This window comes from Ranitomeya variabilis, chromosome 1, assembly GCF_051348905.1.
Source record: "Ranitomeya variabilis isolate aRanVar5 chromosome 1, aRanVar5.hap1, whole genome shotgun sequence".
Lineage (NCBI taxonomy): Eukaryota > Metazoa > Chordata > Amphibia > Anura > Dendrobatidae > Ranitomeya > Ranitomeya variabilis.
Window position 1 is genome coordinate 284,940,350 of NC_135232.1, and position 27,338 is coordinate 284,967,687.

The window sequence follows — 27,338 nt, forward strand, 5'->3', positions numbered from 1 at the left end:
TATCAGATGAAAACTGCTCCGGCAGCAGCAATACCTAAGCTGCCCATTGAAGTGAATGTTGTGCAGTATTGAAGCAGCAAGTAATGTACTCGGTTGCAGTATACAGCTCATACATCACTTAGGCTAGGTGCACACTGTGTCCATACACAAAGCCTACAGTATATGTCTGGAAACGTTTCTAGATGTATGCTGTAACGTCACCATGGCCAACCATCCACCATACACAGGGCAAAAGTGTGTTCTTTCAACCTCTGTCTTATGTATCTGTATCGGAAAGCACAGTAGAATAATGCTTTCTGATACAAGGGGATGCAACAAAGAGATGTATACCATGTGATATGTGTCTCTTTACAGTGGGTCCATATGGTAGATGGATGCTTGGGGATCCATCCAGACAGTGCACACTGGTGGGTGCATATATCTCGAGCGTATGCATACAACAGTGTCTATAAGCGCAGTGTGGACCTAGCCTTAGTTCTGGAAGCTGCTGGAGCAGTTTCAGCTGTCCGTGAGTGAGTTGGACTCGCCATCATTCTTATATTGAGATAAGTCATCAATTGTTAGGTCCTGGACAATCCTTTCATAATCTATGCCACACATGTCTCCAGAAGCACAAGCCATGCAATATATATTTGGTGCTAAAATGGCATATTTGCCTTTTTTCATTCTGCAACATCAATTGCGCACTAATATGTAAAAACCGCCAGAGGGATCAAAATAGTCACTACTATATTAAATGATTTCCATGAGTGTAATTTGCAAAATGATAGAGAGAGGGAAATGGGAAAGGAGAGTCAGCTCACCCAAGTTGCAGCATGGACCTTGCTGGTTGCTTGGCACCAACATGCCTAGAATAACCATGAGTAAGGCTCCAAGGAGCTGAAATTTCTCAGTCACATTGGAACTCCCATGCACTTTTAGTTCATTTTTCAATAATAAATTTGTATTTTATTGTACAAAACTGCTGCCTTGCTGGATTTTCGTTCCTCTAATTTGCAAAATTGTAATAAGTTTTTGGGATTATTGCTGTTTTGGAAGCTTTGGGGATCTGTACGAGGTGCCCACAAACTACTCAAGGAAACTCTGCTCCCTAAAAGCCAAATGGTACTCTCTCATTTTGAGCCCTACTATATGCCCAAACAATAGTGTATGACCACATATAGGTTATTGCTGCATTCAGAAGACATTGCTTTATAAATTTTGGGGTCCAATTCCCCCTATTATTCTTTGGAAAAATTAAAAATGTGAGGCTAATTAAACATTTTTTTTAAAAAACTTAATTTTTCATTTTCACATCCAAACGTTATAAAATTCTGTGAAGCCTCTATGGGCTCAATATGCTCACCACATCCCTAGATATACACTACCATTCAAAAGTTTAGGGTCACTTAAAAATTTCTTTTTTTTTTAAAGAAAAGCACAGTTTTTTTCTCCAATGAAGCTAACATTAAATGATTCAGAAATACACTCTATACATTGTTAATGTGGTAAATGACTATTCTAGCTGCAAACGTCTGGTTTGTAATGCAATATCTTCATAGGTACAGTACAGACCAAAAGCTTGGACACACCTTCTCATTTCAAAATCCGCCTGCTATAAGAAAATCCCCCTTAAAAAGTGGGTGATTAAATGAACAGAAATAAGCACTAATTGAAACAACATTAATTACAATCACAATAACTTTTATTATAACATTTTGTAACAAAGCAAAAATAAAAACATCTAGTGACCTCTGATGTGAGAGACACTTAGGCTAAAGACTCTATATAACACCCTATACAAAAATATATATTATCATATACGAATGTGCATTTCCATATTATGGAGATAATGGATTTTTCAAATTATCACATTATGCTAAGTATAACTTCATATTGTTTTAAGTGCATGTGCCAATAAAATAAGGGGGAATGTCTCTATAATAAACATAGACTACCTCCAGGCATAATGCCCATGCCCATCCTGTACCAATGAACAAATCACCCTATTTAGGCCAAATTCGCTGATAATGCGTAATAAATCTGTTATACTTACTTAATGTATAGAGTCAATGCCGTGTCTCTCCACCCCGACACGCGTTTTGTCCACACTTCTTCAGGGGGCGTGTCGGGGAAGGGAGACACCGGACCTTATATACCCCCTGTGACCAATCAAAATACCACATACGGTCTCATGTGAGTAAATTAAATCACCATAAGCAAAGTGACGAGCTCTGTTCCTCTGTTGCTCCCACGGAATGATTTCCTATTTCTGGTGGTTGGGCCGTATACAAATAAATCACCATGGTGAAGGCCAGTGAGCGTGTCTGACATTGAAGCTGTCATGGAAGCGCGACGCGCCGAGTTCCTCAGCCACTCCCCCGGAAATGACTCACTATCTCCGGTGGTTGAGCCGCAAACAAGCAGGTCGCCATGGTAACGGCGACAATGCGTGCCAGTGCGCTTCAGAGTACCGGAGACAGCGCAGTCTGGGAGAAAATCGATCGAACCGGCGCATTCTAATCCAGACTGAATCAATCTATGTGGGACATATAAACAAATTGTGATATTAGATCTCAATGAATCTGAATAATTACAAAGTACCTAATAAATGTGATATAAATATCCCAATTTAATATATTATAATTATTAAGTGTACTAATTGTGCACAACTAATAAACACAATAATAAATATATACTGCCAATATTAACAAAAGTGTAATGTGTTAACTATTCAATATACAGTGATCTATAATAGTATATGATAACTAGTAAAGGTTAACAGTGACAGATCACTGATCAACTATTAAAAAGGAGCAATGAACTATAATTCTGTATAAAGTGACATATCTTCCCCAAACAAAAATTACTTATCCTAAGATAGCATAATGACTATCATGAAACCATATCCATACATAAATAGATTAAAGTGTGATATCAATTAGACATAAAAAAACAACAGAAGCGTATGCACACAAACTAATCACCATAGTGATCTGATGAGGACTCCAATATTTTCACGATTCTCATGTCCAAATAATTACAGGGTCCCATGGATGTTGACATTCACAATCATCTGTAGTGACCTCCATTTCCACCTTGCAACCATAAGGAACACGAAAGGTCTCGAGGTACTAGGAGTACCAGTGCGATGTTACAGAGATCTCAAACTAAATAATGAATAGTAAAATAATAAATTAATACATACTATTAAAATCACAAATCCCTGTACATATCCCTAATCCCCTAAAAAAATAATAAATGAAAGAAAATGAACTGCCCATTATAAAAAGGCACTGAATCCAAAATTCTCATTAAGCCCATAGGGGGCAATACTCCCCAGCCTATATATCCACTTGCTTTCTAATTTAGCTAAATTTTTGGCAAGATCACCCCCAAACATTTGCTGAGAATTGGATCTGATAATAAAAGAGGACAGTGTTTTTGAATGATACTGCAAAATTCCAGCCATTGACTATTGTAGATGGCTATCAGACGGACATTATTTTCCAGTTCCCCAGTTTCAGATTTATTTTTGTACAAACGTTCATTTCTTTTAGTATTTTTTGCTCTTTTGTATCCGCTTCTAATCATTTGCTTACTGTAGCCTCTGTCTTGAAACCTTCTTCTTAATTCCCAAGATTGATACTCAAACATCTGCTCATCTGAACAGATCCGCTTAATTCTGAGGAATTTACCCATCTGTATTCGTCTGATGGTAGATGGGGGATGTGAAGATGAGGCGTGTAGAAGGGTAATGGTTGCTGTGGGTTTCCTATAGATCTCTGTTGTCAAGTTTCCACTAGGTAAAGTATTATTTTTTTTCAGATCCAAAAAATCCAAATTCCTATCGGCCTTGTAAGTCAATTTAATATTTATATCATTGGAATTTAAGTTTGCCATGAGGGAATCTAATTCCTGTCTTGGGCCCTCCCAGATGAACCACACATCATCTATGTAGCGCATCCACTGATGTGTGTTTTCTATGCCCGGGACAGGATTACAGATGAATATCTCTCTCTCAAATGCACCCAAAAATAAATTTGCATAAGAGGGTGCACAGGAGGCCCCCATGGCAGTACCCTGCTTCTGTAAATACATTTTATTGTTAAATATGAAAGTATTATGAGTTAGAATAAATTTCAGCAGAAACAACAAAACGTCTACTAACAGCGGATCCAGATTGCTGGTCCTTAGATACCAAGAGGCCGCTGCCAGACCATCTTTATGCCTAATCGAAGTATACAAGGACTCCACATCGGCTGTGACCATAACCATGTTATCTGACAAATGCATATTGTCCAATCTTTGCAAAGCCGATGTGTTGTCCTTGATATACGATGGAAGGCTGGCTACTAGAGGTTTCAAATAAAAATCAAGTACATCACAGATAATTTCACAAAGGCCATTATTACCCACCACAATTGGTCTTCCCGGGGGATTACAGGGATCCTTATGGATTTTGAGGATCAAATATAAAGTGGGGAGTTTGGGTTCCAGCTTCTGTATTGCTTCCAATAACTATTTTGGGATAGTACCCTCTAAATATGCTTCTTCTAAAATTGAAATCAATTCCTGCTGATATATAGGGAGCGGATTGGAAGGCAATCTACGATAACAATTATAATCATTTAAAAGTTTATATGCCTGGGTCTCATACATTTTGTTGGGCCAAATCACGAGATTGCCAACCTTATCCGCGGCCTTAAATACCACATCCCTCCATCCCTGCATTTCTTCAAGTGCTTTTTGTTGATTAAAAGTTAGATTTAATTTTTTATGTTTGTTTCCAGCTAATTTCTCAATGTCGGCGGAGACTAATCTAGTAAAAAAGTCCACTGCAGGACACAAACCAAGGGGCGGAAACTTTCTAGACTTGTGAAATAATTGGCGAGGAAAATTACTTACCTCTGGGGAGTCATCATTTTGTTCTGCCAAAGATTCTAAAATTTCTAAAGCTTCCTGCTCTTCCTTAGTCTCACAGAAATCTGTTGGTGTGGTTTTTGAATGAAGTCTTTTCAATATGATTTTGCGGGCAAACAAATGTATGTCCTTGATAGCTAGAAATGGATCTATGGACCGGGACAGAGAAAAAGTGAGACCCTTCTCCTACACCTCAGTTTGTGATATAGTTAGAATATGTGTCGATAAATTAATTACCTTATGCTTGTCTATCTTAGAATTCCTCTCTTTTCTATGATAATTTGAAGATTGAAATGTTCTTTTTCTGTTAGCAAATCTAGTGATAGGTCCCGATCTTGAAGTAGATTCAATATCACTTCCCGATCCATGGACTTCAATGGACGAGGAGAGAGAATTCATAGATTCACTTTGTGTGGACATTGATTTAGTGTTCCTATCCGGATTTTGCCATCTAAAAATTCTATTGGACTCATAGTCCGAGATGTCTCTAGAGAATTTTTTCTTTTTGCCATCACTAATGTTTGCCTCACATTTTTCCATTTCTTTTTCAATGTCCTTTATATACTGATGCAAAATATCTGGTTGCATTTCTTTGCGAATGGTGGACAAAATAGTATTAATTTCATCATCCAAGGTTTTTTAAATTTGTGCATTATGTTCAATAATAATTTGAATAATTTGAAACATGTACTGTGTATTGTAAGTGAACATGTACTGGCTGCCTCTATCCATCTTTTTATAAGTATGTCATTGTCCAGGTTAAATGTAGGAAAAAGTTGGATACGTAATCCCCTCGGGATTATTTTGCGTTCCAGATAGTTATCAAGCGACGTTTTTGTCCACCACACTTTGAAGAAGCATCTATATATATAATTGTCTAAGGGTTTTTCTGTCTGTCTGTCTGTCCTGGAAAGCCCGCGTCTCTGATTGGTCGAGGCCACCAGGCCTCGACCAATCAGCGACGGGCACAGCATGGCGACGATGATGTCATAAAGGTTGCCTCGACCAATCAGCGACGGGCACAGTCTGCCGTGAATTCGCCTCGACCAATCAGCGACGGGCACAGTATCGACGTAGATGTCATAATGGTTGCCATGGCGATGATTATGTCATAAAGGTTGCCTCGACCAATCAGCGACGGGCACAGTCTGCCGCGAATTCTGGAATCATCATTGTCCATATACTACGGAAACATGCATATTCTAGAATACCCGATGCGTTAGAATCAGGCCACAGTCTAGTATTTTTATATTGCCTTATAAGATCTTTATGGGCAATTAAAGATTTTTCTGTATTTTTTTATGACTATGAAAACTACATTCGCACTGAAGGCATCAAAACTATGAATAAACACATGTGGAATTATATACTTAACAAAAAGTATGAAACAACTGAAATTATGTCTTATATTCTAGGTTCTTCAAAGTAGCCACCTTTTGCTTTGATGACTGCTTTGCACACTCTTGGCATTCTCTTGATGGGCTTCAAGAGGTAGTCACCTGGAATGGTCTTCCAACAATCTTGAAGGAGTTCCCAGAGATGCTTAGTACTTGTTGGCCCTTTTGCCTTCACTCTGCGGTCCAGCTCACCCCAAACCATCTCGATTGGGTTCAGGTCTGGTGACTGTGGAGGCCAGGTCATCTGGCATAGCACCCCATCACTCTCCTTTTTGGTCAAATAGTCCTTACACAGTCTGGAGGTGTGTTTGGAGTCATTGTCCTGTTGAAAAATAAATGATGGTCCAACTGAACGCAAACCGGATGGAATAGTATGCCGCTGCAAGATGCTGTGGTAGCCATGCTGGTTCAGTATACCTTCAATTTTGAATAAATCCCCAACAGTGTCACCAGCAAAGCACCCCCACACCACCACACCTTCTTCTCCATGCTTCACGGTGGGAACCAGGCATGTAGAGTCCATCCTTTCACCTTTTCTGCGTCGCACAAAGACACGGTGGTTGGAACCAAAGATCCCAAAATTGGACTCATCAGACCAAAGCACAGATTTCCACTGGTATAATGTCCATTCCTTGTGTTCTTTAGCCCAAACAAGTCTCTTCTGCTTGTTGCCTGTCCTTAGCAGTGGTTTCCTAGCAGCTATTTTACCATGAAGGCCTGCTGCACAAAGTTTCCTCTTAACAGTTGTTGTAGAGATGTGTCTGCTGCTAGAACTCTGTGTGGCATTGACCTGGTGTCTAATCTGAGCTGCTGCTAACCTGCGATTTCTGAGGCTGGTGACTCGGATAAACTTATCCTCAGAAGCAGAGGTGACTCTTGGTCTTCCTTTCCTGGGGTGGTCCTCATGTGAGCCAGTTTTTTTGTAGCGCTTGATGGTTTTTGCCACTGCACTTGGGGACACTTTCAAAGTTTGCCCAATTTTTCTGACTGACTGACCTTCATTTCTTAAAGTAATGATGGCCACTCGTTTTTCTTTACTTAGCTGCTTTTTTCTTGCCTTAATACAAATTCTAACAGTCTATTCAGTAGGACTATGAGTTGTGTATCCATCAGACTTCTGCACAACACAACTGATGGTCCCAACCCCATTTATAAGGCAAGAAATCCCACTTATTAAACCTGACAGGGAACATTTGTGAATTCCAGGTGACTACCTCTTGAAGCTCATCAAGAGAATGCCAAGAGTGTGCAAAGCAGTCATCAAAGCAGAAGGTGGCTACTTTGAAGAACCTAGAATATAAGACATAATTTCAGTTGTTTTACACTTTTTTGCTAAGTATATAATTCCACATGAGTTAATTCATAGTTTTGATACCTTCAGTGATTGTACAATTTTCATAGTCATGAAAATACAGAAAGACCTTTAAATGAGAAGTTGTGTCCAAACTTTTGGTCTGTGCTGTATATATATATATATATATATATATATATATATATATATATAATATTTTATATTCATATAATTTATCCAGTAAGTGAACAGGGAAAGTTATCTGCAATTTTTAATATTGAATTTGACACAGTAAAATATTGGCAATCGGTCCATTTTACCATGTTCCCCAGTCTATAAGCTGTTTAAAAATAGAGATTGTAAGGCTAGACACAAATTATGATAAGGAAGGAATTGTCAATAAATTTGTGAATGGATTACATGTCTATAGTGAGGTGGCCTGACTATGGAGTCCCAAGCCCTGATGTGCGTTTCACCCTGCTTCCTCAGGGGCAATGTGTAACTGAAAAGGAGGGTCTTGTGAATTTCTATAGAATATGGGAATCCATAGAATACTGAATCAGAAGTGTTAAGCAGCATCTGAGTTCATTGAGACAGATCGCAATGTGCGGCACATGGAACGCTGGCATCCGAGGTAAAGTTATATACTCTTGCTCTCTCTGGTCAGAGAGACGCAAGCTAAGCACAGATGCCATGTCAATGAAATGTCAGTGTGTCTGTGCATGCACGAGCATCTCACTATGGCATACTAAACCAAGAGGCCATCAGGAATTGGGTAGTGCACACATTGTGACACAGAGCAAGCAGGAGGTGTGTACTCCTAGGGACAGGGGCATGATAGGAGAATCACCAGCTGAAAAATCAAAAGTGCAGAAACACGACTGTATAATATTATTAACAGAGCATTGATATATGTGCCGGATTATAAAATGTATTTATTCCTAAAAGGGTCATAGTTGGGGTAGAATATATTAGAATACTTCTTACTAAATAGTTAAAATAAACCTATCAGCTAACATATACGGTATATATTACACAATGACTAGACATATACCCACTAATAATGAGCCACATGCAATCGAACACTTGAAACCTTTATTGGAAAAAAATTGCATTTAATTTGCACTTGCCATTACTAATCTAATTGATCTGTACATTTTAATTAGCTGCATGAACTTATTTCATCATAATTTTATGTACCGTATATACTCGAGTATAAGTCACCCCGAGTATAAGCCGAGGCACCTGATTTTGCCTCGGAAAACTGGGTAAGCTTATTGACTCGAGTATAAGCCGGGTATGCGTTGTCCACTCATCCCTGTCCTGCTCTGTGTGGCTCTCCTCGTCCCATCCTTGTATGCATGGCTGGGCTCCCCCATCCTCCCCTGTCCTTGTATGCATGGCTGGGCTCCCCCATCCTCCACCATCCTTGTATGCATGGCTGGGCTTCCCTGTCCTCTCCTGTCATGTATGCATGGCTGGGCTCCACCCATCCTTGTATGCATAGCTGGGCTCACCCCATCCTCCCCCATCCTTGTATGCATGGCTGGGCTTTCCCCCTCTCCCCTGTCCTTGTGTGCATGGCTGGCTTCCCTGTCCTCCCCCATCATGTATGCATGGCTGGGCTTTCCCCGTGCTTGTATGCATGGCTGGGCCAAAAAGAAAACAGCAGCCGCTCAAAAACTAAATGCACACCACCCAAGATAATTAATCAAGAAGGAACAACTTTATTGGTGAAACAAAATTAAAAACATTTAAAAACAGTAACAAAATACCTCCCCCATCAGGCCCGTTCAAAACAATATATAATAATAACATGCTGCATACATCACATAGAAGCTGAAATACAATGAGTAGTCAATCGTGCCAAAGGGCACACAGAAATGACCCCACAATGAATAACCACAGATGTAAACCTCCCAGCTGATCAAGCCATGGCAGACTAGTGCAAATTGCCCATGAATACCAAGGTCATATCAACCAGTATGGAAGACTAGCTCTGACCAGATAGCTGATAGCTACGTACCACACATAATGGTGTGGAGAGAGCACCCCACACGGGGAGTGATGAAAAAAGATAGCCGATCCTAAGCCAATAAAGGGCTCCAGCACATAATAGTGCAAGCAGATTTAGCCTACCCAAGTGGGAAGACAGTAGGACCGAGATAACCCTGAACATATAATCCTAATCGGGGAAATAGCTGTGTGCTAGGCACCAGAATAGTCACCTGTGTACCGGAAAGTAACAAAGCAGCAAAAATGAAAGAACCGGACCGTCAGGCAGGAGGTCCCAACGCGTGTCGCGGCTGCAAAGGCCGCTTCGTCAGGGGAAGTACTCACCACTAGGGCTGTCATCCTTAAATACATGGCACCATGGCCGGTGAACGCTGACAGGTGCGGAGAAGGGGACGGAACAATTGGGACCGAACAACAGGAAGTGAGACAGCCGGAAGTGACGCAAAGCCTGTGCATATGGTTTTAACACTATATCTTATATTATGTATCTTATGCATATGTCCGGTATATCTGTAGACAGTTGTACTGTATATTTATACATATGTTTATTTATATGGCTTTCTCCTATATGAACGTCTATGTCTGGTATTTGTTTTAGGGACTCCTTCTTTTTCCATCTACTCCATACTGTCCTCTTCCTTCTGTTCGCTTGCAAGCACTATGTGTGCGCTACATGCGGGCAGGCGCTGCTACTTATGTGTATTTCTCTTATCATGTTTCAGTTATCCACCTCAATCAGGCGCTGGGCATTATATTTTCCCTCCCCCGTTTTTGTTATTTCCAGCTCGGTACTTAAAATTTCCTCCCTTGCTAGTATCCCTGCGGCCACTTCCCCTGTTCTATTATGGACCGCTGGTTTATTACCGGCGCGTGTGCATTGGGACAAATAGGGCAGAGACGTCTGCCCATATTCAACACACCGCTCAAGTTCCGTATGCGCCGGTGGCTTTGCGTCACTTCCGGCTGTCTCACTTCCTGTTGTTCGGTCCCAATTGTTCCGTCCCCTTCTCCGCACCTGTCAGCGTTCACCGACCATGGTGCCATGTATTTAAGGATGACAGCCCTAGTGGTGAGTACTTCCCCTGACGAAGCGGCCTTTGCAGCCGCGACACGCGTTGGGACCTCCTGCCTGACGGTCCGGTTCTTTCATTTTTGCTGCTTTGTTACTTTCCGGTACACAGGTGACTATTCTGGTGCCTAGCACACAGCTATTTCCCCGATTAGGATTATATGTTCAGGGTTATCTCGGTCCTACTGTCTTCCCACTTGGGTAGGCTAAATCTGCTTGCACTATTATGTGCTGGAGCCCTTTATTGGCTTAGGATCGGCTATCTTTTTTCATCACTCCCCGTGTGGGGTGCTCTCTCCACACCATTATGTGTGGTACGTAGCTATCAGCTATCTGGTCAGAGCTAGTCTTCCATACTGGTTGATATGACCTTGGTATTCATGGGCAATTTGCACTAGTCTGCCATGGCTTGATCAGCTGGGAGGTTTACATCTGTGGTTATTCATTGTGGGGTCATTTCTGTGTGCCCTTTGGCACGATTGACTACTCATTGTATTTCAGCTTCTATGTGATGTATGCAGCATGTTATTATTATATATTGTTTTGAACGGGCCTGATGGGGGAGGTATTTTGTTACTGTTTTTAAATGTTTTTAATTTTGTTTCACCAATAAAGTTGTTCCTTCTTGATTAGTTATCTTGGGTGGTGTGCATTTAGTTTTTGAGCGGCTGCTGTTTTCTTTTTGGTCAATACATAATTAGCCGCTTATTTCTTGCACCCCTCTTTTCTATATATATATGTCCATTGGGTTGTGCGCCAGCCACTTTGGTTGTGTTAGTGTATGCATGGCTGGGCTCACCCCGTCCTCCCCTATCCTTGTATGCATGGCTGGGCTTTTCTCGTCCTCCCCTGTCCTTGTATATATGGCTGGGCTTCCCCCGTCCTCCCCCATCATACTCACCCTCCTAGTGCGGTTGCTGCACGTCCCTGCAACTCAATTGTCCCGACACAGGCAGCTCTCCTCTCCTGTGCTGAGCGGTCATGTGGTACCGCTCATTAAGGTCATGAATATGCACACCACGCCTATGGGAGTGGAGACATGGGCATATTCATGAACTTAATGAGCGGTACCACGTGACCGCTCAACACAGGAGTAGCTGCCGCAACTAGACAATGGAGATGCTCGGACGTCCAGCGATGGTGCGAGGAGGGTGAGTATGATGTCACAGCTACCAGCTCCTGCCACTGCTACGCCGCCCCCTCCCCCTCTGGCTTTCTGGACCATGACTCGTGTATAAGCCGAGGGGTGCATTTTCAGCGCAAAAAATATGCTGAAAATCTCGGCTTATGCACTCGTATATATGGTAAATGATATTTACTCTTTGTTTACTCAACAGGATTTGTACAATCCAATTTCTAAGCTTAAAGTTTAGTCAATAAGCCAATAGCTTTAGATATATTTACCATTTCCAAGACAAGTCCTCTAAACATAGAATTGTTTGATGTAGTGGCTTTTCTTTTTTTTCTGGTTGTGAATTAAATTAATGCCACTGACATTATGCAGAGAACATGGTCTGAAATATGGTCTCCTGCTTTCATTATCACAATACTTTTAACACCAGAGTAGCCAAGTTTGATAAAGTAAACAGAAAAATATCACATAGTCTACTGATTAACGTTCATGAAGAAAAATGGAAGAGGGGGATGCAAGACTGGGCCTTCCTCCCATTTCCAGGGTCACTGGCTGTAATCTGGACCAGCCTTTTTTGGCTCTGGGAGAAATAAGTTACCTGCCAAGCTAAACAATAGTTCTTTCTGCCGCTGAGCAATGTCCAGACAGTCTGGGCCCAATTCCAGATAGAGGCCGGTTTTCAAGCCTCCGAAAGTGCTGGCATGAGTAGTGATATTGCTTTCCTTGTTTGCCGTTTAATACAAGGGAAAGTAGAAGCAACATAGAGTAATGAAACAGAGGAATGTCTGTGACATGTTTCTAAAAAGGAAAAATGTGGAGTTTCCAGTCAAACTGAAAGACTTATTGGGTTCGTTTTAAGGCTAAGCTAGACTTCTTAGAACAAACTGCTAGATAAGAAAAACAATTTAGTCAGAAGCAATGCGCACTTTTATACAGCCTAGTCTAGTCCTAAACCTGTTTTGACTCTGGTGTTCTCAATAATTTTATTTTCAATGTCTCAGTTTGTGTAGACCACTGAGTCACATAAAACAATGTATATCTAAAAGAAATTTCAGAAGATGTAAGAATTGGAAAAATCATTATCCGAATGGCACAATGTTACTAATCATACTGTATATTAATAAATTAATAATCACTATATATATATATATATATATATATATATATATATATATATATACACTCACTGGCCACTTTATTAGGTACACCTGTCCAACTTCTTGTTAACACTTAATTTCTAATCAGCCAATCACATGGCGGCAACTCAGTGCATTTAGGCATGTAGACATGGTCAAGACAATCTCCTGCAGTTCAAACCGAGCATCAGTATGGGGAAGAAAGGTGATTTGAGTGCCTTTGAACGTGGCATGGTTGTTGGTGCCAGAAGGGCTGGTCTGAGTATTTCAGAAACTGCTGATCTACTGGGATTTTCACGCACAACCATCTCTAGGGTTTACAGAGAATGGTCCGAAAAAGAAAAAAAATCCAGTGAGCGGCAGTTCTGTGGGCGGAAATGCCTTGTTGATGCCAGAGGTCAGAGGAGAATGGGCAGACTGGTTCGAGCTGATAGAAAGGCAACAGTGACTCAAATCGCCACCCGTTACAACCAAGGTAGGCCTAAGAGCATCTCTGAACGCACAGTGCGTCGAACTTTGAGGCAGATGGGCTACAGCAGCAGAAGACCACACCGGGTACCTTTCCTTTCAGCTAAGAACAGGAAACTGAGGCTACAATTTGTACAAGCTCATCAAAATTGGACAGTAGAAGATTGGAAAAACGTTGCTTGGTCTGATGAGTCTCGATTTCTGCTGCGACATTCGGATGGTAGGGTCAGAATTTGGCGTAAACAACATGAAAGCATGGATCCATCCTGCCTTGTATGGAGCATCTTTGGGATGTGCAGCCGACAAATCTGCGGCAACTGTGTGATGTCATCATGTCAATATGGACCAAAATCTCTGAGGAATGCTTTCAGCACCTTGTTGAATCTATGCCACGAAGAATTGAGGCAGTTCTGAAGGCAAAAGGGGTCCAACCCGTTACTAGCATGGTGTACCTAATAAAGTGGCCGGTGAGTGTATATATATATACAGGTATATATATATAATGATTGTATATACAATTATGGGAAGTGCTCAACAGTAGATTCCATACAGAAAAGCTGATGTTTTATTAGCCCATATTGACATATGGCAATGTTTTGGCTCAAAAATGAGTATTTGTCAAGCAACAGAGTTCAATAGTGAAAAGTGATTTTAACTAAAATTAAAAATCCAATTATATTCATGTCAATTACTCATATAGAGTGAATAAATATTATTAGTGTAAGCAAGATATCATAAAATTGATGCAGCAACCAATTTGAGCTTAATGACCTCCTGTATAGCAGAGCTGTATTATAATGATAAACAAATACAGTGACATGTAAAAGTTTGGGCACCCATGGTCAAAATGACTGTTAACAATTAAGCAAGTTGAAAATTAAATGATCTCTAAAAGGGATTAAGTTAAAGATGACACATATCCTTTGTATTTTAGGCAAACATAAATGTTATTTTTCATATTTTAAAAATTACAAGAAGGAAAATGGGTCAATGCAAAAGTTTCGGCACCCTTGGAGATCTTTGTGCTCAAAAACTTTTACCAAAATGTCAGACCTTATTTAGCCTGTTATCGTTATGGCTTGTTCATTGTTATCGTTAGGAAAGGCCAGATGATGCAAATCTCCCAGCTTTATAAAAACCTAGCCTCCTATAACCTTGTGGCAACAAACAACAGCCAAGGAATCTTCTAAGTAGCTTTCTATAAACAAAAGTTTTCTGCCACACATATTAGTAAAATAATTCAACTTTAGAAAAAAATATTTAAAAGAAACAAAAACAAAAATGGGGAAAATAAGTGCAGAAACAACACCTACAGGACATGTTACCACTCTTAAAAATATTAATTTATTGTATAAAATATTTTCATGTATATTAGAGTGTCCATAGGCTAAAGCAGCAATATATACAGCAAATAAATAAATAAACCCACCCTTCAGAGTCACATTATCTTATTTTTTTTTAAATATTTTTTTCTAAATAAAGTTACATTATTTTCTAAATATGTGTGGCAAAAACGTCTCTTTATATGTAGGTTCGGTTACTGAATTGGAAGTGCCAGTACTTTTATAGGCCTTCTCTAGGTATATTGAGTAGCTTTCTAGTACTCTGAAAATTGTGGAGGTCCACAAAGCAGGAGAAGGCTAAAAGAAGTTGACCTTTCCTCACTTCAAAATATAATTAAGAAATGGCAGTTAACAGGAACAGTGGATGTTAGATAAGGTCTGAAAAAGCAAAATTTCATTGCTTGAGAGGCTAATAAGAAACCCTGTTTAACTGTAAAAGACCTTCAGAATGACTTAGCAGACTCTGGACTTGTGGTACATTGTTCTACTTTTCAGAGACACCTGCACAAATATGGCTTTCATGGAAGAGTCATCAGAAGAAAACCTCTCCTGTGTCCTCACCATAAAATTCAGCATCAGGAGTATTCAAAAGAACATCCAAACAATCCTGATGCATTTTGGAAACAAGTTCTGTGGACTGATGAGGTTAAAATATAACTGTATGGCCACAATGATCAAAAGTATGTGTGGAGAAAAAAGAGCACAGAATTTCAGGAAAAGAACATCTCGCCAACCTTTAAGCATGTGGATGGATCAATCATACTTTTGGGTTGTGTTGCAGCCAATGGCATAGGGAACATTTCATGGGCAGAGGGAAGAGTGCATGCAATGAAATTTCAACAAATTCTTGATGCAAACATATCAACATCTGATAAAAAGCTGAAGCTGAAAATAGCATGGCTTCAACAAATGGATTATAATCCTAAACACATGTCAAAATCTACAATAGACTACCTCAAAAGGCGCAAGATGAAGGTTTGAAATGGCCCTCACAATCCATTGATCTGAACATCATTGAAAATCTGCAGTGCAAAATAGCAGTGCATTCAACACGACCAATGAATCTCACAGAACTGGAATTATTTCCCAAGGAAAAATGGATGAATATTCCTCAAACAAGAACTGAAAGCCTGTTGGTTTGCTACAAAAAGCATTTGCAAGCTGATACTTGCAAAATGGGGTGTTACTAGATACTAACCATACAGGGTGCCCAAACATTTGCACTGGCCCATTTTCCTTTTTGTCATTTTTCAAATGTAAAATTGCAATAATTTTTTGTCTAAAATGCAACAAAAGTTTCTCATCTTTAGGCCATGTGCACACTCTGCAGCGTGCTCTGCGGGTTCTCCCGCAGCGGAATTGATAAATCTGCAGGGCAAAACCGCTGCGGTTATCCCTGCAGATTTATCGCGGTTTGTTTTGTGATTTCCGCTGCGGGATTACTCCTATACTATTGATGCTGCATATGCAGCAATATGCAGCATCAATAGTAATGGTAAAAATAATAAAAATTGGTTATACTCACCCTTTGATGTCCGGATCTCCTCGGCGCTGCAAGCGGCGCTCCGGTTCCAAAGATGCTGTGCCGAGAAGGACCTTCGTGACGTCACGGTCATGTGACCACGGCGTCATCACGGTCATGTGACCGCGACGTCACCGCAGGTCCTGCTCGCACAGCAACCAGACCGGACGGCCGCGTGCAGCGCTGAGAGGTGAGTATAGCATCATTTTTGATTTTAATTCTTTTTTTTTACACTACTTATGCTTCCCAGGGCCTGGAGGAGAGTCTCCTCTCCTCCACCCCGGGTAGCAACCGCACATTATCCGCTTACTTCCCGCATCGTGGGCACAGCCCCATGCGGGAAGTTAGCGGTTCAATGCATTCCTATGGGTGCAGAATCGCTGCGATTCTGCACAAAGAAGTGACATGCTGCGGGTTGTAAACCGATGCGTTTCTGCGCGGTTTTTCCCGCAGCATGTGCACTGCGGTTTGCGCTTTCCATAGGGTTTACATGTTAATGTAAATGCTATGGAAACTGCTGCGGACCTGCAGAATCAAAATCGCCACGGATCCGCGGTAAAAACCGTGAAGTGTGAACATGGCCTTAACGTTAGCCCTTTTAGAGATCATTTCATTTTCAACTTGCTTAATTGTTCACAATAACAGAAATGTTGACCAAGGGTGCCCAAACTTTTAAATGCCGCTGTAACTCGCCAATCAGAAAGAATAATCTTAGTATAACAAAAAATTAATAACCTGCTGATATTTGTATTCTGTATTCAGTACCTGGGTAGGCTCAATCTGATAGGAAGTAGCCATGACATGTGCATGGAGTATTACCAGAGTATAGGCGCCATGTTGGAATGGAGCAGTAGCATAACAATGAATTAGCGACACCCACATTTATAAAGCATAACATCAATAACACTTTCCAAAGTGATTAGGTAATTACAGAGGAGATGATTTATTGGATGAAGGAAAGGAAACCGCAATGATCAGCCATGCAAGTTCCATGGATTTCAGTACACTGTGGATAAGAAGGACCAGTTCTGTGTGGAACAGAATTGCTCAAATCAGAATAACCATAGCTGGAAGAAAACACATTCGCAAGACGACTTCACTGCATTCAAACTGGCAACACTCGCTTTTAAATCTGCTCTCACCTCTGCTAAACAGGCCAGCTTCACAACCCTCGTATCTTCCCTATCCTACAACCCCAAACAGTTATTCAAAACCTTTAACTCCCTCCTCCGCCCCCCACTGCCCCCTCCAACCTCCCTAATCTCTGCTGAGGACTTTGCCACACACTTTAAAAATAAGATCGACCAAACAAGGCAAGTCTTCATTGTTCAACCACCACAACCCCTTTGCATACCAGACCAATGCCAAAAAACCATAACCTCACTCTCCAAGATCACTAAAGGGGGGCTTAATTGTCTCCTCTCTAAATCGCACCTCACCACCTGTGCGCTTGACCCTATCCCATCTTACCTCCTCCCCAACCTCACCACCACACTTATCCCATCCCTAACCCACCTCTTCAACTTATCACTAACTTCTGGCACCTTCCCTTCTGCTTTCAAACATGCCACAATCACACCTATCCTTAAAAAGCCAACCCTCGACCCAACAGCTATGTCCAGCTATCGCCCAATATCGCTGCTCCCATTCGCTTCCAAACTCATGGAGCAGCACGTCCACACAGAACTTTCCTCCCACCTCTCATCTAACCTGCTCTTTGACAATCTACAATCTGGTTTCCGCCTCCATCACTCAACTGAGACAGCCCTGACCAAAATCACTAATGACTAGTGTTGAGCGATACCTTCTGATATTCGAAAGTATCCGTATCGGATTGGATCGACCGATACCGGCAAAATATTGGATCTCGCCGATACCGATACCCGATACCAATACAAGTCAATGGGACACAAATATCGGAAGGTATCCTGGATGGTTCCCAGGGTCTGAAGGAGAGGAAACTCTCCTTCAGGCCCTGGGATCCATATTCATGTAAAAATTAAAGAATAAAAATAAAAAATATGGATATACTCACCCCTCCGGCGGATCCTGGACTTTAGCGATGTAACCGGCAGCCTCCGTCCCTAAGAATGCAGAGTGAAGGACCTTCGATGATGTCACGGCTTGTGATTGGTCATGTGACCACTCATGTGACCGCTCACGCGACCAATCACAAGCCGCGACGTCATCGCAGGTCCTACACTCATTGCATTCTTAGGAACGGAGGCTGCCAGTTACATCGCTAAGGTCCAGGGTCCGCCAGAGGGGTGAGTATATCCATATTTTTTATTTTTATTCTTTATTTTTTACATGAATATGGATCCCAGGGCCTGAAGGAGAGTCTCCTCTCCTCCAGACCCTGGGAACCATACACTGGGAACTTCCGATTCCGATTTCCGATATCACAAAAATATCGGAACTCGGTATCGGAATTCCGATACAGCAAATATCGGCCGATACCCGATACTTGTGGTATCGGAATGCTCAACACTACTAATGACCTACTTACAGCCAAAGCTAATGGACAATACTCTGTACTGCTCCTTCTAGACCTGTCCTCTGCTTTCGACACAGTTGACCACTGCCTCCTACTACAGATCCTCTCCTTTGGCATCAAAGACCTCGCCTTATCCTAGATCTGTTCATACCTTTCCAACCACACATTCAGCATCTCCCACTCCCACACTACCTCCTCATCTCACCCTCTCTCTGTTGGAGTCTCCCAAGGCCCTGTTCTAGGACTCCAACTCTTCTCAATGTACACACTTGGCCCGGGACAACTCATAAAGTCCCATGGGTTCCAGTACCACCTTTATGATGATGACACTCAGATCTACCATTTTGGACCAGACGTCACCTCTCTGCTGTCCAGAATCCCGGAGTGTCTATCAGCCATATCCTTCTTCTTCTCCTCTCACTTTCTTAAACTCAATGTCGACAAATCTGAACTCATCATCTTTCCTCCATCTCATAGATCCTCAAACCTGACCTATCTATCGCAATTAACGACATCACACTTTCTCCGTACCAGAAGTCCGTTGCCTTGGAGTAACCCTTGACTCTGCCATGTCCTTCAAACCACACATCCAAGCTCTCTCCACCTTCTGTCACCTCCAGCTTGAAAATATCTCCAGAATCCGACTAAATCATCTCTCTCCTCGCTACTCCTCCGCTTCCCCTCTCTGCAAATCTCTTCACTGGCTCCCATTCCCTCAGCGTATCTAGTTCAAATTACTAATACTGACCTACAAAGCCATCCATAACCTGTCTCCTCCATATATCTGAACTAATCTCACAATATCTTCCGTCACGTAATCTCTGGTCCTCCCAAGACCTCCTTCTCTCCTCCACACTTATCCGCTCCTCACCCAACCGCCTCCAAGACTTCTCCAGAATATCCCCCATCCTGCAATTCTTTGCCCCAACACATCCGACTATCAACCACATTCAAATCCTTCAGACGGAACCCGAAAACCCATCTCTTAAGGAAAGCTTACAGCCTGCACTGACCCTGCTGCCTCCTCACCACTACCGAAGCTACCACCTCACCAACACCAGAGCTGCTGCAACCCTCAACCTACTGTCTCCTTCACCACCATCCTGTAAAATGTAAGCCCGCAAGGGCAGGGTCCTCGCCCCTCTGTATCAGTCTGTAATTGTTAGTTTGCTTACTGTTGCTTACTCATATTACACAGGGGGGTCTCACAATACACAGGGGATCTTCCAATACACAAGGCAGGTCTCACACTGCAAGGAAAGGGGTACTCATAATACACAGGGGGGCTTACACTGCAAGGAAAGGGGTGCTCACAATACACGAGTCTCACACTGCACAAGGGGTCTCACAATTCAAAAGGGTTCTCAAACTGCATGGGGGATCTCTGCTGCAATGCCTGCCCCCATCGGGATGTCACCACCCTCCCGATGCGATAGCATTTGGCCTCCATCTAGTATCATAATAAATAGCAATGAAAAAATGTCATGTGACTAAAAATGGTACCAATAAAAATGTCAACTCATCCCCGAAAAACAAGACCTCACATGACTGTGTGGGCCAAAATATGGAAAAAGTATAGCTCTCAAAATGTGGTGATGCAAAAACTATTTTTTGCAATAAAAAACAATCTTTTAGTGTGTGACAGTTGCCAAACATAAAAACCCGCTATAAAAACTCTCTATAAATAGTAAATCAAACCCCCTTTTATCACCCCCTTAGTTAGGGAAAAATAATAAAATAAAAAATGTATTTATTTCAATTTTCCCATTAGGGTTAGGGTTAGGATAAGGGCTAAAGTTAGGGTTAGGATTGGGGCAAGAGATGGGGTTAGGGATTGGATTACGTTTACGGTTTGGGATAGGGTTGGGATTAGGGTTAGGGGTGTGTTCGGGTTAGGGTTGGAGTTAGAATTGGGGAATTTCCACTGTTTAGGCACATCAGGGGATCTCTAAATGTGACATCGCGTCTGATCTCAACTCCAGCCAATTCTGTGTTGAAAAAGAAAGATGGTGCTCTGTTCTAAGTGGTACGTTGCTTCTTTTCCATGACTTTAATTCCTGTATCATTCTGAAAATTTTCTGACTGCATATTGACATGTTTGTGCTCCTCACACCTAGCCCCATCTTTTGATCTTATCCTGCCTCTGTCTTCATCTTTGGTAGTCAAATGTTGTATTAACTGCAATCTGCTAATTGTGCCCTGCTGTGGACTGTCCTCTGTTATGACCCCAATGGCAGAGGGTCTCTGCAATAAATACCAAGTCTGCAAGCACAAAAAAACAGCTCATAGGGCAGTGGTAACTGGGCTGACTGTATAGCTAATCCTAGCACCACAAATAGCAGCAGCCGGGGAATGTGCCTACGTTGGTTCTAGACGTCTCGCGCCAGCCGGAGAACTAACTAACCCTAGAAGGGAAAATATAGACCTTTCTTGCCTCCAGAGAAAAGACCCCAAAAGTTGGATACAAGCTCCCAACAAATAATAACGGTGAGGTAAGAAGAAAAGACAAACGTAAGAATGAACTAGGTATTTAGCAAAGAGAGGCCCACTGACTAATAGCAGAATATAGTAAGATGACTTATACGGTCAGCAAAAACCCTATCAAAAATATCCACGCTGGATATTCAAGAACCCCCGAACCGTCTAACGGCCCGGGGGGAGAATACCAGCCCCCTATAGCTACCAGCAAAATCAGGAATCACATTTAGTACAAGCTGGACAAAAAATAAGAGCAATACAAATAACCAAAAAACAAAGAAGCAGGACTTAGCTTAATTTTGCATGAACCAGGACCAGCAGACAGGAGCAAACAGAAAGGACTGATTACAACGATGCCAGGCACCAGACTAAGAATTCAGGAAGTTCATATAGCAACACCCCTGGACTAACGACCCAGGTGGGTGCCAAACTAGGGAGTTCATAGATTGTAAGCTTGCGAGCAGGGCCCTCATTCCTACTGGTATCTGTTTTAAACTGTGATTTCTGTTATGCTGTAATGTCTATTGTCTGTATAAGTCCCCTCTATAAGTTGTAAAGCGCTGCGGAATATGTTGGCGCTATATAAATAAAATTATTATTATTATTATTATTATTAAAGACAATCTCAGAGTCATACCACTAGTGACCACAAGAGGGAGCCAAAAAGTCAATTCACAACAGTACCCCCCCCCTTAAGGAGGGGTCACCGAACCCTCACCAAGACCACCAGGGCGATCAGGATGAGCAGCATGAAAGGCACGAACTAAATCGGCCGCATGCACATCAGAGGCAAACACCCAGGAATTATCCTCCTGACCATAGCCCTTCCACTTGACCAGATACTGAAGCCTCCGTCTGGAGAGATGAGAATCCAAGATTTTCTCCACCACGTACTCCAACTCGCCCTCAACCAACACCGGAGCAGGAGGCTCAACAGAAGGAACCACAGGTACAACGTACCGCCACAACAAAGACCTATGGAAAACGTTGTGAATGGCAAACGACACCGGAAGATCCAAGCGAAAGGACACAGGATTAAGGATTTCCAATACCTTGTAAGGACCGATGAAGCGAGGCTTGAATTTAGGAGAGGAGACCTTCATAGGAACAAATCGAGAAGACAGCCATACCAAATCCCCAACACGAAGTCGGGGACCCACACCGCGGCGGCGGTTGGCAAAACGCTGAGCCTTCTCCTGTGACAACTTCAAGTTGTCCACCACATGATTCCAAATCTGCTGCAACCTATCCACCACAGAATCTACCCCAGGACAGTCAGAAGGCTCCACATGTCCCGAGGAAAAACGAGGATGGAAACCAGAGTTGCAGAAAAATGGCGAGACCAAAGTAGCGGAACTAGCCCGATTATTAAGGGCAAACTCAGCCAACGGCAAGAAGGTCACCCAATCATCCTGATCCGCAGAAGCAAAACACCTCAAATAAGCCTCCAAAGTTTGATTAGTTCGCTCCGTTTGTCCATTAGTCTGAGGATGAAAGGCAGACGAAAACGACAAATCAATGCCCATCTTAGCACAAAAGGATCGCCAGAACCTGGAAACAAACTGGGATCCTCTATCAGACACGATATTCTCAGGAATGCCGTGTAAACGAACCACATTCTGAAAGAACAAAGGAACCAGATCGGAAGAGGAAGGCAGCTTAGGCAAAGATACCAAATGGACCATCTTGGAAAAGCGATCACATACCACCCAGATGACAGACATGCCCTGAGACACCGGAAGATCTGAAATGAAATACATGGAAATGTGTGTCCAAGGCCTCTTCGGGACAGGCAAGGGCAAGAGCTACCCGCTGGCACGAGAACAGCAAGGCTTAGCTCGAGCACAAGTCCCACAGGACGGCACAAATGACCGCACATCCCGCGACAAGGAAGGCCACCAAAAGGACCTAGCCACCAAATCTCTGGTGCCAAAAATTCCCGGATGCCCTGCCAACACCGAGGAATGAACCTCGGAAATGACTCTGCTGGTCCATTTAACAGGAACAAACAGTCTGTCAGGTGGACAAGAGTCAGGTCTACCAGCCTGAAATCTCTGCAACACACGTCGCAAATCCGGAGAAATGGCTGACAAGATTACTCCCTCTTTATGAATACCAACTGGTTCTGCGACTCCAGGAGAGTCAGGCACAAAGCTCCTTGAAAGAGCATCAGCCTTCACATTCTTTGAACCTGGTAAATATGAGACCACAAAGTCAAAACGGGGAAAAACAATGACCAACGGGCCTGTCTAGGATTCAGGCGTTTAGCAGACTCAAGATACATCAGATTTTTGTGATCAGTCAAGACCACCACACGATGCTTAGCACCCTCGAGCCAATGACGCCACTCCTCAAATGCCCACTTCATGGCCAGCAACTCCCCATTGCCAACATCATAATTCCGCTCAGCAGGCGAAAACTTCCTAGAGAAAAAAGCACATGGTCTCATTACAGAGCAACCAGGGCCTCTCTGCGACAAAACGGCCCCTGCCCCAATCTCAGAAGCATCCACTTCAACCTGAAAGGGAAGTGAGACATCAGGCTGGCACAAAACAGGCGCTGAAGTAAACCGGCGCTTCAACTCTTGGAAAGCTTCCACGGCTGCAGGAGCCCAGTTAGCAACATCAGAACCTTTCTTGGTCATATCCGTCAAAGGTTTAACAACGCTAGAAAAATTAGCGATAAAACGACGGTAGAAGTTAGCAAAGCCCAAGAACTTCTGAAGACTCTTAACTGACATGGGTTGAGTCCAATCATGAATAGCTTGGACCTTGACTGGGTCCATCTCCACCGCAGAAGGGGAAAAAATAAACCCCAAAAAGGGAACCTTCTGTACTCCAAAGAGACACTTTGAGCCCTTAACAAATAAAGCATTCTCACGCAAAACCTGAAACACCATCCTGACCTGCTCTACATGCGAGTCCCAATCATCAGAAAAAAACAGAATATCATCCAGATAAACAATCATAAATTTATCCAGATACTTCCGGAAAATATCATGCATAAAGGACTGAAACACTGAAGGAGCATTAGAGAGCCCAAAAGGCATCACCAAGTACTCAAAATGACCTTCGGGCGTATTAAATGCAGTTTTCCATTCATCTCCTTGCTTAATGCGCACAAGATTGTACGCACCACGAAGATCTATCTTGGTGAACCACTTGGCACCTTTAATCCGGGCAAACAAGTCCGACAACAGAGGCAAAGGATACTGAAATTTAACAGTGATTTTATTCAGAAGCCGATAGTCAATACAAGGTCTCAAAGATCCGTCCTTCTTGGCCACAAAAAAGAATCCCGCACCAAGAGGGGAAGAGGATGGACGGATATGCCCCTTCTCCAGAGATTCCTTGATATACGAACGCATTGCGGTATGCTCAGGTACAGACAGATTAAATAATCTTCCCTTAGGAAATTTACTACCCAGAATCAAATCTATAGCGCAGTCACAGTCCCTATGAGGAGGAAGAACACTGGACCTGGACTCGCTGAATACATCCTGATAATCAGACAAATACTCAGGAACTTCCGAAGGAGTAGAGGAAGCAATAGACACCGGTGGGGAATCACCATGAATTCCCTGACAGCCCCAACTTGAGACAGACATTGCCTTCCAATCCAAGACTGGATTATGGGTCTGTAACCATGGCAGACCCAAAATGACCAAATCATGCATTTTATGCAGAACAAGAAAACGAATCACCTCCCGATGTTCAGGAGTCATGCACATGGTTACCTGTGTCCAAAACTGCGGTTTATTTTCCGCCAATGGCGTAGCATCAATACCCCTCAGAGGGATAGGATTAAGCAATGGCTCAAGAAAAAAACCACAGCGCTTGGCAAACGACAGATCCATAAGACTCAGGGCAGCACCTGAATCCACAAACGCCATAACAGGGTAGGAAGACAATGAGCAAATTAAAGTCACAGACAAAATAAATTTAGGTTGCAAATTACCAATGGCGACAGGGCTAACAACCCTTGTAAGGCGTTTAGAGCATGCTGATATAACATGTGTAGAATCACCACAGTAAAAACACAACCCATTCTGCCGTCTATGATTTTTCCGTTCATTTCTAGTCTGAATTCTATCACATTGCATTAAATCAGGTGTTTGTTCAGACAACACCACCAGAGGATTAGCAGTTTTGCGCTCCCGCAAACGCCGGTCAATTTGAATAGCCAGCGCCATGGAATCATTCAGACTTGTAGGAATGGAGAAACCCACCATCACATTCTTAATGGCTTCAGAAAGGCCATTTCTGAAATTTGCGGCCAGAGCACACTCATTCCACTGAGTAAGCACGGACCATTTCCGAAATTTTTGGCAATACACTTCAGCTTCATCCTGGCCCTGAGAAATAGCCAGCAAGGCTTTTTCTGCCTGAATTTCAAGATTGGGTTCCTCGTAAAGCAATCCGTGCGCCAGAAAAAACGCATCAATATTCGCCAATGCCGGATCTCCTGGCGCTAGCGAGAAAGCCCAATCCTGAGGGTCGCCCCGCAAGAAAGAGATAACAATTTTAACTTGCTGAGCTGAGTCTCCAGACGAACGGGGTCTCAGAGAAAGAAACAATTTACAATTATTCCTGAAATTCCTAAACTTAAATCGATCTCCAGAGAACAGTTCAGGAATAGGTATTTTAGGTTCAGACATAGGACTACTGGTAACAAAATCTTGTATGCCCTGCACACGAGCAGCAAGCTGATCCACACTTGTAATCAGAGTCTGGACATTCATGTCTGCAGCAAGCTTAAGCCACTCAGAGGTAAAGGGGAGGAAGAAAGAGAGGAAAAAAAAAAAACCTCAGAATTTCCTTTCTTATTATCCCACTTCTGCAATGCATTAAACATTCAACCTTGGCCTGGCATACTGTTATGACCCCAATGGCAGAGGGTCTCTGCAATAAATACCAAGTCTGCAAACACAAAAAACCAGCTCATAGGGCAGTGGTAACTGGGCTGACCGTATAGCTAATCCTAGCACCACAAATAGCAGCAGCCGGGGAACGTGCCTACGTTGGTTCTAGACGTCTCGCGCCAGCCGGAGAACTAACTAACCCTAGACGGGAAAAGATAGACCTTTCTTGCCTCCAGAGAAAAGACCCCAAAAGTTGGATACAAGCCCCCAACAAATAATAACGGTGAGGTAAGAAGAAAAGACAAGATGACTTATACGGTCAGCAAAAACCCTATCAAAAATATCCACGCTGGATATTCAAGAACCCCCGAACCGTCTAACGGCCCGGGGGGAGAATACCAGCCCCCTAGAGCTACCAGCAAAATCAGGAATCACATTTAGTACAAGCTGGACAAAAAATAAGAGCAATACAAATAACCAAAAAACAAGGAAGCAGGACTTAGCTTAATTTTGCATGAACCAGGACCAGCAGACAGGAGCAAACAGAAAGGACTGATTACAACGATGCCAGGCACCAGACTAAGAATTCAGGAAGTTCATATAGCAACACCCCTGGACTAACGACCCAGGTGGGTGCCAAACTAGGGAAAGACAATCTCAGAGTCATACCACTAGTGACCACAAGAGGGAGCCAAAAAAGTCTAATTCACAACAGTCCTCCACCTCCTTCCTCCCCTCCCTCTCTCACCTGGCTTCATTTCTTGGACATTTGAATGGTATAAGTTGAATGGAGCGGGTCAGATCTGACTTTAGTCAGATGTGACATAATTTCAAGTGACATATTTTAAGTGTATCATCTGAAATATACCAGAAATAGTCCAGAAATCGGCCAGACGGTAACACTAATCACTGTCTTCTAAATATACTTACCTTTCTTTTTCTCCCCTGCTCTTTAACTATGCTCGCATTTCCCCCACCGTTTTTGCTCCACTAGAGTTGAGCGACTTTTACTTTTTTAGGATCGAGTCGGGTTTTGCAAAACCTGACTTTGTCAAAAGTCGGGTCGTGTGAAAAGTCGGGGGGGGGACTGAAACACGAATCCCAATGCAAGTCAAAGGGGAATGAAAGTCAGCAGAGAGTGGAGGACAGGAAAACACCTACAGTGCCTATTTTAATGCCAAAAACATCAATTCTTATTACTGAAGCTTGTCAATCTTAATTAACTT